We start from the raw sequence: 12,977 nt of genomic DNA, 5'->3' as shown, positions 1-12,977 counted from the left end.
CTCATTAATCACTGCAATATACAGTACAATACACAACAATTGGTGAATGGTTTTATCTTATACCCACCTCCAATACTTTGATGCCATATATTTTTACTACATGTGGCATCAGTGAAAATTGAGCCATAAATCCAAAGCACTGTTAAAGCTGCGTTTCCTTTTACAGTAAAAGAAAGAAGTGTGTGATATACTACCAATAGGATGATTAAATGCTCAAGGACATTGAGAAAGCTATAGGCCTACATGTCTCAGCTTGAACCCGATTTTGTAAATAATGTCATGAAACTACCCGATAGATGACTAAGGGGGGGTAAGATGTGAGAGTAGTAAGATGTAAGTGACTTAAGATGTGTCCCCACTCTGCCAGTTGTACATTCCAGTCTAAGCTGTTGTAATGTGATGGTGCTGTCCACTTCTTTACCTCCACATAACTCTCCCTATCCTTTCTGGACTCCACACAATTAGGATGAAATCTTACAGAAAGTCTAGACATGTACTATCTTAGGAAGGTCTTGGTGCTACTCTCATGCTGTCAGATATTTTGATATGTGAGCTTTTCTGAGGCTGCACGAAGTCAAAATTTGACATTTTTTAGTCAGTAATCACTAAAAAGGACAACTACAAAAGAAATTTGTGGAGAAGTAATTTTGTGAGTTCAGAGGTAGAGCTTAATTTCACATCACAGATTGTTTAACTGCTCCTAAAAACACTGACAAACAGGATTGGTTGTTGCCTCTCAGCTTGTGTCACACTTTAGGGAGGTATAGTATTTACTACAGGGCCCTAAAGCTCCATTAGCGGTAAGTCATTGAAAACAATCCACTACTGACATACAGTACAGTTCACTCTCACTTATTTCAGAAACATTTCTGTATCAAATGTCTGTGTTCACATAGTACATGTGCAGTGTGACACTGTGGGGAAGTGTAATACTACATTTACATTCATGCAGAGGTTAAAGGTTAGGTTTTAAGTGTAGACCAGAAATCCCAGACCTGGGAAAGATTCATTGCCTTGCTCACTTGCAGGTACTCCAGGTATGTTGTCTGACATGTCCCATGAATTATGAAAATCCCTGGAACACGTGAAAGTAGAAGAGATGAACAAAAAAGTCTCAACCCACTCAAGGATTTCTGGCTCACTCTCAAGTACAAGATAAATTGAAATCAGAAGATCAAATTACATTGCTGACCTTGAAATGTTATGAGTATTCCACTGTATGTTAAAGCATCACCATACAAACTCAATGGAGCTGCACAACAGCCTGAAAATATTATTGTGATGCACACAATTGGCCAAATGCCTGAACTTCAAAGCAGAGATTTGACAGGGGACTTATATTGATGTCAGTCATTACTCATTTCCCATGCCAAGAACTGCCCTTTGGTATAACGGGGGGGTTGGTGTTACACTACAACATAATTGACAAACTTGGACAGCCACAGAATTTTATTGGCTACCAATGAACTTAACCACAATCAACTTTCTGTTGATAAATAAAAGCAAATTTCTAACAGTATGTTCACACCTTCGCTGCCCCTGCTCTGCTACAGGGAGGATAACCATAGTTCAAACTCTTCCCCTCTCGCCGGTACTAATCTTTTAGGCAGCTGCCGGGCCAGCTCATCCCAGCAGCTCTTTGGGCTGTTGTCAGCACTCCATCCCGTGGACGCCAGCCAGCAGCTCCTCCATCCGATCAATCGGCACCGGCGGCTAGCTTTCCCCCTTTGCTCTCTCTCCCTGTGCTGGCTACCACAGTATAAAGACTTCTGTTCAGCCGGCGCAGCATAGTGATTAGCCATTAGGCCTGCACAGATGTGCAAATTAGCTTAATCTGTGTCCACGGTGAAGGACGAGGATTTTCATGCCCACTGGAGACATTCAGTGGATATAAAAGGAGCTAATCTTTAGGAAATTTAGGCAGAGGATGGAATGCGTGAGAGAGAATGCACTTGCACACAAATATTTGAAACAGTTCCCACAATGATAGGTCCTTTGTTAATGTTGCTTATCCCTCAACAATAAAAAAAATCTGACATTTTTGAATATGTGTGACTCAAAGGCAACGACAATGTTGCACTATTACCATTTGAAGTACTGCGAAAGTGGACAACATGCTGATTGAAACAGACTAAGCAGTGGTTGTTGGAAAACATGGGAGGGAGGAAAAAAAAAATCTATATTCCCATGTTACTGCACCAGAGGTCAGTTTTGAGAGGAATTGGAGTGGACTGTGTTCTCCTTGTTACACAACTGGTTGCCTGGCCACAAAGGAAGCTGCCTAACCTGCAAATCTCAACCCAGAGTTTTCTATTTTCCAAGCAACACAGAACAAAGATAACATGACACAGACTTGAGTATACTGCCCTGACCTCTCCATCTCTGCCCTCCATCAAACACCTGTCCAAGTGATGACCTGCAGTAGACTGAACATGTACCCACAGCATGGCTAACAGCAGCCCAGCCCTGCGCCTCCTTCTCTTCTTCCCCATACCTGCTGGATTTATCGTGCACCCTCGACAAACTGCCAGGCACAATCCCCCTGCTCTAAATGCGTATTGATCAAAGCACAAGTGTGGCTGTGGGAGAGGGATGGAGGCTTACCCATGCTCTTATCCCTGTATCACCTCTCATAGTCCAGCACAGTACAGACAAAAGGCAATTCCATAAAACTTAACGGCAAACAATGAAATTTATACTTTAATAATACATGAGAAAAAGAATTTGGCACCACATGATACCACAACATCATGCCCAGATATTTTCTATAACAACTGCTTTACTTCTGGCTGTAAGTGGAGTTGTCAAAATAACATTATTGGTTATCTGGTGAGGAAGAGCAACCTTTCGGTACTTTTGCGCACAGGGGCGAATTTGGGTCAGTAGTTAGCTGGAGCTAAATATCTGTTGTGTTTGGTCATCCGAGCAAAGCAGGACGCTTGTTTCCGTGAGGAGCTTCGCTGTAATCTTGTTCTCAAGAGCAAGGTATAATTTTTAAACCTGCGGTTTCTAATAATCATCTAACACTTATGATCCGGAAGTCAGATTTCCTGCTTATCTCAAAATGTAAAGAGCACGTTTCATCCTGATGAATGATTACGAACTAAACCACAGGCCTGTAAAGACTTGTCACCTTTTCCCTCCATGAACGATTAATTAGGTCTACAGCAGGGAAAATAACGCGACTACTTACCGAAAATGGGATCCTGACCACGGTCAGCGACCGGCTTCTCCTTGTTCTCCTTTTGCCCCTGGCCCCCCACTCTTTCAAGTGAATCCACTGTGTTTTCAGATCAGAACGAAGCGGTGCGCCTTGCCGCTGCGTCCTGCGTGCAGAGTTGCCGGGGATAGAACCATGCGGGGACGCTGGGTCGGGCGGGGGTGGGGGGTGCAAAGCTGAGGCAATCACAGGGAGGAGGAGAAGGATATGGAAGAGATGGAGGAGGGGGAGGCAAAGGAGGAGGAGGAAGGGGCGAGGCGCTGGGTACGAAGGCGAGAAAAAAAGAGAGAAAGAGCAGAGGGACGCGCAGCACAGCACTGCAGCGACGTGGAGGCAACACCACCGGAGAGGAGGCAAACAGCTTTCGCAATTACTCGTGCACGTGCGCGCTCATGCACAATATTGCCACGATAGGAAGATATGGGCCGCCATCTTCAGGTGGTGTGTGGTAGCGGTAGGAAACGTTTGGGATTTGTGTCACATTCTGTGTGGCATATTAGCATTGTGATGTGTTTGATTTGTTGCCCGGCCCTTTGGGGCATGTAGCTCCGCAGGGAACATTTAAAGATTATTGCACCGTAAACGTTTGCTCTGAATCATATATTTCCCATTTATATAGTCGAGAAAGTACTGTGCACATTTCATGGTTAAGTCCCAAAATCATCCATAGCACAAGTTAGTCTCTTTTAATAACCCACCTTCTGGACACGCCCACGCATTCATTTATTCCTCTGAGACCTACCCCAACATAACAATCAGTACAACTACATGAATAATTCCTACCTCACCTTAGCCAAAAACAAATTTTAATCCCGAAATTTAATAAGGAAGGCGAGTCTCAATAGACCCTCCACCCCCCACGCACCCACACACACACATATACACACAGTACTACATGATAACCAAATCCCATGGACTTATGGACAATGATGATACCCTTACTCATCATCTTTCTAGACCCTCATTCACTCTTTCTTTCACTTTTCACGTACACCTTTTCCCCCAAGGCCAAGAACTGCTGAGTTTTTCAAATACGTGCAGCTATAGGATAGCAGTCTGTCCTGGATTAAGTGACCTCCATTGGTTCTTCAGTGCTTGGTGATTATATTACCTCAAATAATAATGTGACATTGATGTTAGCATGTACTGCAGCACCAGTAAGGCAAGCAAGAATGTTTCCTTTAAACAACATGATCACAACAATTAAAGGAACTGTAATAAGCTATGTGGGAATATATTTGTGATCATCTGCTTCTTTATCTTTCTTGTTGCTCCATAACAGCTGTGGCACAACTTGCATTTATGTCTGTGCAGCAGCAATTGCCCATTTAACTACCCAAATTAGTTTCTTATATTGTTACAGTGGTGGTGGGATAAATTCCACAGAGATTAGAAAACAAAAAATATCAGCTGCATGATGCTCTGTGTGTAACCAGAAATGTGGGTCCCCATGTGCATCTGTACAGGCTGGACAAATAAATTGATATGCAAGGGAACACTGTGAAATTTCATTAAAATGAGTGTCTTCAGTCAGAGGTGCACTGTTAGATCTAATAAAATCAAACACATTCCCACTCTTTTAATTCTACCATGTCACTTTTATCCAAATTTATCAGCTAGATTATGCAGGTGGGTGAGTAAATCGCCTGTTTCAAGAATTAACACCATAGACATGCTGTTTCCATTTTGACCAATGAATGACATTTCCTTCCTTACTAATAACAGCTGCATATTAATCTATAGCAATTTGACAAAAGAAACAGGCATGTATTTGGAATACACAACATGAGGAATGTCACATACAGAAGCCCTAATGCGTAAGGACCACAGCTTGTGGTGTGTGTGTGTGTGTTTGCATACAATGGTGGATTCAATGGTATAAACACACATAGTGTAGGTAAATGACAAATTTATTGAGAACAGTCACCTTTTAAGTAGAGAAACTAATATTTTTAGCAGCTCTTTTTATGACTGTGGCTTTACTGTCAACTGAGTTCTAGAGAACGCCTGGCCATCAAGATTCTCATTCATTATCAGCATTTATCACTGTTTCAGCAGTGTTGTTCAGTTGCTTTCTGATCTGTAATGTCACATTGAATTTTTGGTTTGTTTTCATCCTCCACAAATGCATAAAATAGACATTTTAATCGATTATCCCACTGATTCATTTTATATTGTAGCAGCATTACAACCAAAAGGGAATTTGAAAGATAATACTTTCCATAAAGGAAATTTAATGAGTTTATTACCGCATGTTTAGAGAGCACATGTCTGTATGAAAGGTAGCCACTAGATGGCGCCACTAAGCAGAGACCAGACTTGTCCAAATTAGGTGATAGAGCCTCCCAGGTTAAAGAGCATTAAGTTTCTGTATATTTTATATTACCATGATTATATATTTTATTATCAGTATTTATAAATGTAACTTTTCAAAAACAGATGAATGTCCACCAACTTGGCAAACAAGCAAATGTGACACATATTAAACAGCATCATACTGATCCTCACAATTTTCAGTAGAGCACGAAAAAAAAGATTTGTTGGATTTACTTGATTGTAATGTGTACATCGGTCCCACACAATGATAATGTGTAAAACCAACATAATTTTCTTTAGGGGTTAACTTGTTTGAATTATGTTAACAGAGGAAATATGAATGAATTGTGTTGCATATACTAGCATAATTTGTGTAAATCCAAAGACCCGGTGAATCCTTTTTTTCAGTGCATAAACATTAACCCACCTGTCCTTTACAGTCCTTCTTTTTCAGTTTTTGTTCTTCTGGCTTTCTCCTCTTTGGTTGTTTATCTGCGTAGGTTGAATTGGTGTTTTTCAGCCATCTCTTTCTCTCGACTCTAGTGTACCAGGTATCCCGGCCCTTTCGTTCCCCTGTCCCTACACTGCTGTGCAAAAAGGGGTACAGGAGCAAGAGTGCTCCATGTACTGATTGTCTAAAATTACCTGGCCTGGTCACTGGACAAATGATCCACCACCTTTCCAGAGCCAGGACTGTATACAAACACACAAAGTTTTCTGAGGACACACACTGCATTTAGAGCAAGAGGACCATGAAGAATATTTTCCTAAATTTGACAAAATGGGCAAATAGTTAGAATCATGGTGTTTACATTTCATCTTTAGAGTTCTATATGCACATTCAACCTGATTCTGACCTTTTAATAAACAAATCACTGTGTGAAGTTGTGCTGTTGAAGGTCAGTGGGCTCTCCTCTTGGTAATGGTCAGCCATGCTCTGTTAAGAGGATAAGAATGTTCAAGTTTTTAACATTATTTATTTTCATTACCCCACTGTATATTCATATGTAAAACAAACGCAAAATACAGTATAGGCAAGTTTAAATAGTCCTATTAGTAACTAAGATATCACAGACACTAGACAGTGTCTTCATCACCCTGTGATGAAGAAAAGCATTTTTTTTTCTTATACCGTAGGCTACTATTAAATAGCCTACAGTATGAAATAAAACGTAGGGAGGTCTGTTGTTGCAAAAGGCTCTAGGAGACTCGTGAGAGATTTTTTAAAAATGTTGATTCAGTTATGTCACTGGACAGGATGTTTTCGGTGAACAAACAGAGGTACACGTCTGATTATATATATCACTGTGAAAATCATACTTACATCTTGTGTATGCACTTTGGCTCTGAGGGATGTGTTCAGCTCCTCAACTTCCGTGGTGGCCCCTCCACCTGTTTTGCAGGTCTCTGGTTTCTTTCTGTTGGCTGAGTAAAACTCAAATGTTATCCCGTGGTGACTTGCAGGTGAAAAGACATTTAGCTATTTAATCAAACTCCACTCCATGTTGAAATGCAGCCATACTGACACATTCGATTTTTCGATTTATTTATTCTTTCAAGCATGTAAAGACAGTTGATATATCAACACACATAATTTTACACATATCCAACAAATGCTAATCCAATATCAGTTTGCTTATACCTAGTACATGCTTGAATGGAGTAGGAAGAAGTCAGACTTATCCAGTCCTACCCCATGACATCATCTTACCATCATTGGTTTACAAGCAGTATCTCTACATAGATAATTCTCTTCTACACCACACAAGTAATATAATAAAGAATTATTACAGTATTAACATTCATACACCACACCCACAATGTTCCATCTAATTAATCATTGAGCCTGTTCTTGCATATATCTTGATTGACACATACCTTTATATTTATGTTTAAACTCGTCAATTCTATTACTATTTACATAAACTCTTATTTCATTGGTGTAACCATATGATTAGTGATTAAGTTTGGAAAGTTCCCGAGTTGAAAACTATGTCCATGTGTGGACTGGTCAGTCCGCATTAAAAAGGCCAGTGAATGTGAACTTGGAAGAGTATTGCCAACTGTTTAAAGGCAAACACCTGCACCTATGTCAGCCAGACAGTTGCACACAATCAACAAACTTGGAAAGTTCCCGAGTTGAAAACTATGTCCATGTGTGGACTGGTCAGTCCGCATTAAAAAGGTCAGTGAATATGAACTTGGAAATGTATTGCCAACTGTTTAAAGGCAAACACCTGCACCTATGTCAGCCAGACAGTTGGAAGTTGCACACAATCAACAAACGCCACGTATCGCAACACTATACTGACAACAGGACCGTGACATAAAGTGATCTTTATGACTAATTGCAATTGAACTTTGCACTTAGATCACACACAGCTGAAGGCAGGGGACAAGGAGGAAGGAGCTGGTCTGTGGTTTCTGTTACAGTAAATCTCAGCAGTCCTATTCCTGTCATTTAAGCATTACAAGGCAAAGAACAACAACTCCTGAGGTTTACATGCTTACATTGTGAGAACCAGGTTACATTCTTCATATGCTTGTAATGCTGTGGCTGTAAAACCATTCACTTTACACTCCAATTACTCCAAAAAGGTAACACTTATCACAAGACAGAATACAACTTTGACAATTTGAGATGTCTTGAGCGTATTAGTCTTCAAACTAATTCTCTAGCTGCACATATGACAGATTGGTATCCTTTAAAACTGGACTGTTTAAATGTTCCTCTGAACTCCAGCATAAGAGTCCAGCTCAGCCCTCACATTAAAGTGGTAAGACTAGCTTGCCTAAGGTTAAAGAGTTCAGTTTTCCTATCATAAATTAAAGCTGAGGCGGAGGAACTCGTCCAGTCTTTAACTGTCTTCTATCCCAAAGTCTCCCCTAATGACCTGAAAAGATAGTAATAATAAAGTCACTTTAGTTATCGACAGCTTCCTCCTTAATAGAACAGCATAATATAACACCCTTTAAAACCCTTATTGAAAGATAAATTAAAACAAGGAGTGTTTACCTTAACTACAGTTTATATGATTTAGCAGATGCAAAAGCTAACAGCAAAAGCAGTAAAGGATATCATATGTAAAAAATGAGCAATGCAGATTATGATCAACCCATTTCAACATACTGTTTGTATTCTTGCTCTATTCTGAATACTCACTAAACCTCCTTTTTAGTTAAATTAATCTAACTGCCAAGCAGTTGCATTTTTCATCCCATAGACTTCTAAAATTTTGTATATAATTATTCAAATGTGCCTTAATTACCAAAAAAATAATAGCATAGTTCTCCTCATTAATTTGAGATTCATTTGACTTCAATCACATTTTTTTGGACAGTAGTCGGACGCCATAGTTTGCTATAATAATAATAAAGACGGCTGAACAGGAAAACAAAAAGTGTCTGCTTACAGTAATCACACAACCAAAATGTGAATTTCCTGAAAACAAATATGTGTGGTTGCTGCAAGCAGTTACTGTCACCTGGGAACAACTCCGAGTTCCCCAGAAAGAGCTGGAGAATGTTGCTGAGAAGAGGGAAATACATGAGCAGAGATGCTCCGGTGGGTCGTTCTGTATGGGAGGGAAGTGACAAACAACCATGTGAACCATGTGGGTGTCATAGGTTGGAGGACCTGTGAACCATGTGGGTGTCATAGGTTGGAGGACCTGTTGACCAAATTTGGAAGAGTAGATTAAATCTGTAGAAACACAAAATAAAGCATATCATTCATAATACCAGGAACATTTTCATGATGAAAATGAGAATTAACTGCATCAATCTCAGATCTCAAGACTAACCACTTCAACATTTACAGTTGTAGAGATATTCATGATTTTATACACTCACCATAGAAACACACATACTAATTACAAAATCAGACACTACACACTCAAATACAAACAATCTCATAATCATAATTGATATTTTACAACTGAAACCATGTTTTTAACTGTACTGTACATACTGTATGTGGGAGTAGACATGCCATACGTGAAGAATGTAAATGGCCACATGGAGGCGGTACTGCTACCATGTTTGACTATGACGAGCACTTCCCCACTGGGCACCTGTATACTGAGTCTGACTTCTTTAACATGGGTGAATCACATACATAAACTCAATTGCAAATATAGATGGCTCTCCTTCTTTGAAATATACATTTAAGAAGAATAATGTAATTATGATTTTAGATGAGCAGATGCATTGCAGGCTTTTGAAAAATTATTATGATCTATTATGGTTTGCACACTAAAAATAAAAAAAGAACCAATCCATATTCGTGAGCTAAATGACAAACTCGTGGGCTAAAGGACCAATAGAGCCAGAATATACTAACTCTAACCTAACATAAAAATGGGGACGCTGATGATGGATTCACCTCTCTGCTACTTAGGCCTTTACAAGATAACTTCATCCAGGATGAACAAATCATCTTCAAACTGCTTTTTAGAAAGAAAATTAACTGGATGACAGTAACAGGATTACATTAGTGGGATAAAAGCATGTTATTCGGAACTATGTAAGCCACAGGAAGAACAGGGCCCAGGGTTCAGTGGAAGCAATTCAAACTTTTCCACACCTCCCCTTGTATAATCTTTTCTTGTTTTAGATCAAGGAGGTACTTTCATGCTGAAACGGGAAAGGACCTCCTACAATCTGTTTCCCAAACTAAGCTGGGAGTGCACATGCGTGAACAATCTTTTTACACTGTTTCATATATCCCACATCATTTTTGCCAGTATGTTGTAAATGGTTTTGGTGTACCGAAGTAGATGTACAACATGTGCTTTATAAGTTAGTATCTGTCATTAGAGAACACTAATGATCATGTCACACATTCTCATACATAAAAGAAGCTGTTCATAGCAAACACTGGACTTATAGACATTAGCTACAGACATATCATATATTTAATCTGTAGCATAATGGTTCTAAAGATTAAAATCATATGCATGATTGCTAAGACCTATAGGTTCAGAACTAAGAACACATGAAACCTCCCTGACAGTGTGCACTAAAGAAAACATGCCAGATGATGCTTCCAGTCAATGTCACACAACCCAGAGGAAAATAAAATTAGAAAAGAGATTTCTTGTAGACAACTATGAGGTCTGGTTGAAACCAACATGAGACTATGGTTTATTGCTCCTGTTCATCAGGGTTTTTTTTCTCTATAACAATACAAAAACAAAAGCACAACATCTGAGATTAGCCTCTTTTTGTTTCAAAGGAAATCCCATCAAGCTCTAAAATAATTCTGATCCATTTTGATCTCAGGCAGAGAAATCACAGAGTTCTGTGACCTCAGTCTGTTCTCATCCCGGATTAATCCATGCATCTCATGCTAAGCTCAGACAAAACAAAGAGTTCTTTCTTTTTATCTTAGCAATATCTATCCTAGCATGCCCCAGTGGGAGGACACTATGTGTCTTACGAAGGCACTGCATATGTTCACATGGTTCTGTTACATTCCTTTTTATTGTGTGTTGCAGCAGTGTACCTGTTTACTATTTCACCGTGTACCTATTTAATTAGCCTTGTCTGTGTGCCAACATAAAAGGGTGCTACCAAAGTTACAGTAAGCCGTTCATCAGTTCCTATCAACCCAGTGCTCACCACAATATAAAAGTATAAATCTCTATATGTGTGTAGACTCATTATAATTTTGCTCATTTTCTTCTCCAAAGGATAAAAAAAGGCGCCCTGACTAACACTGAGCCGCGTTTAGCCCGGTATCCCCCTTCTGTCCCAAGAATGACACCACAAAACATTGCGATTAATAAAATATGTTGTAACACATCCATCCATTCATTATCTATACCACCTATTCCTGAAGAGGGTCACAGGGGTGGCGGGTGGTAGGGGCTGGAGCCAATCCCATCTTAAATTGGCTGAGAGGTGGGGGGTACATCCCGGACAGTTGCCAGTCTATCACAGGGCTAGTTTATGGGAAATTGCCTCAGGAAATATAGTTTTCATTCAAGAATATTATGCAACACTCTACTCCAGGTTGTGTTTCATTGTCACATCCTCGTGTCAGTCGGTCAATCTGGGGGTGTGTGCAAGGATTTGCCACTGTGAAAGCAAATTTGAACAAATGAATAAATGTCACGTTTCTTAACTGTCAAACTGTTGATTGTGTTAATTTATGTTCTGCTGTAAATCTATTTCATTCGTAGTTGTCAGGAGACAAAAACTGACAGCGGGCATTAATTAAAAACATATGTAACAACCCACATGCAATGAGCTAGTTAATCCTGCTGTGTCTTTATCTAAGTTTATCCACACACAGACAATGTGGGATTAAAATTATTACAGGGTTATATTTTTATTTAATGTTAACTCACTAGAATGGCCCGCAGTATTATAAATCAATCCCACAATTCCTTTGCCTGAATATGGAGAAAGAAAAAATTATTTACTCCACCCTGTGCTGCACCTGCTGGTGTTTACAAGTGTTGCTGCTGGGCAACAACACTGAAGTCACAGTTGTCTTTTCCAAGAATAAACTATTCATGCTTTCCGGTACATGAACACACAAAGTAACAAGCAACTCTGACAAAATGATCGCTGTGACGGACTGATGTATCTCAAGCAAGTTCCAGAGTGTAATGGCATGAAGTCAAATTCGCCACTGCCTGGATGGTGGGAAACCCACATTTATCACTGTCAGTGTGTCACAGTGAGTATGCATGGTTTATGACTGAGCCAACACAAGCCAAAACACTGGTGTGATCATTTAATGGCCCAACCCACAAATGCAACACAAACAGCTGGCTGATACACCATACATCTGTTGTGACAGCATGAATGAAATGTGATCAGCTGATTTACAGTATGTGTCTGAAAGCTTCCACCATTCCCACAGAAGCATTTATCCCACTATTCTGTCAGACATATCGCACATCAGCACCTCCTACACCACTGACATCTCATCAAACAAATGGCTGTTTTTTCAAAACCACTAATGTATCTATAATTAAACTCAGCTGCAATATATGTAAAACAATATTTTGGTGAAATGTTACTGTTTACTGTGAACTTTCCTTGCACAATCTGAAAATGTTGCAGACTGCACTTCGTTCTGACATTTTTTTTCAGCTTGCTGTTTGTTTTGTCTTTGAGGCATTTTGTTGACATTTTTAATAAAAATTGTCATATGAACAAAGATAATTAGAATATAATTAGGTATAAGGGTATTAGGTAAAATGTGTCTCGAATGTAGACAAAGAAGCCCTGTATGTACAGCGCAGCAAGAATGATGCATTAGATAACCCTGAAATGCTTGACATATTCCTGTCAGCACAGGGCAAACCTCACCCATCTAAGACACCATAGTGAACACGACAGACACTACCATCAGCAAACACAATGCTCTGCAGCGATTAATGCACTTGTTCCAATTTTCAAAATGTGACTTTAGCATTACAGAAGA

The 12,977-nt window shown here is 39.6% G+C and overlaps 1 protein-coding gene across 1 annotated transcript in view; it reads right to left on the bottom strand.

The window, feature by feature from the left end:
* The window catches only part of ctnnd2a (catenin (cadherin-associated protein), delta 2a), a 228,182-nt gene extending 224,728 nt beyond the window's left edge, over nt 1-3,454 (bottom strand). Inside the window, exon 1 of the mRNA XM_020606459.1 lies at nt 3,194-3,454. The gene's annotated coding sequence lies outside the window, so the exon portion shown is untranslated. The remainder of the gene's footprint in view (nt 1-3,193) is intronic.
* Nucleotides 3,455-12,977: the final 9,523 nt, after the last annotated feature.

This window comes from Monopterus albus, unplaced genomic scaffold (genome assembly GCF_001952655.1).
Source record: "Monopterus albus unplaced genomic scaffold, M_albus_1.0 scaffold78.1, whole genome shotgun sequence".
Taxonomy (NCBI): domain Eukaryota; kingdom Metazoa; phylum Chordata; class Actinopteri; order Synbranchiformes; family Synbranchidae; genus Monopterus; species Monopterus albus.
This window is presented reverse-complemented; position numbering and strand designations above follow the sequence as displayed.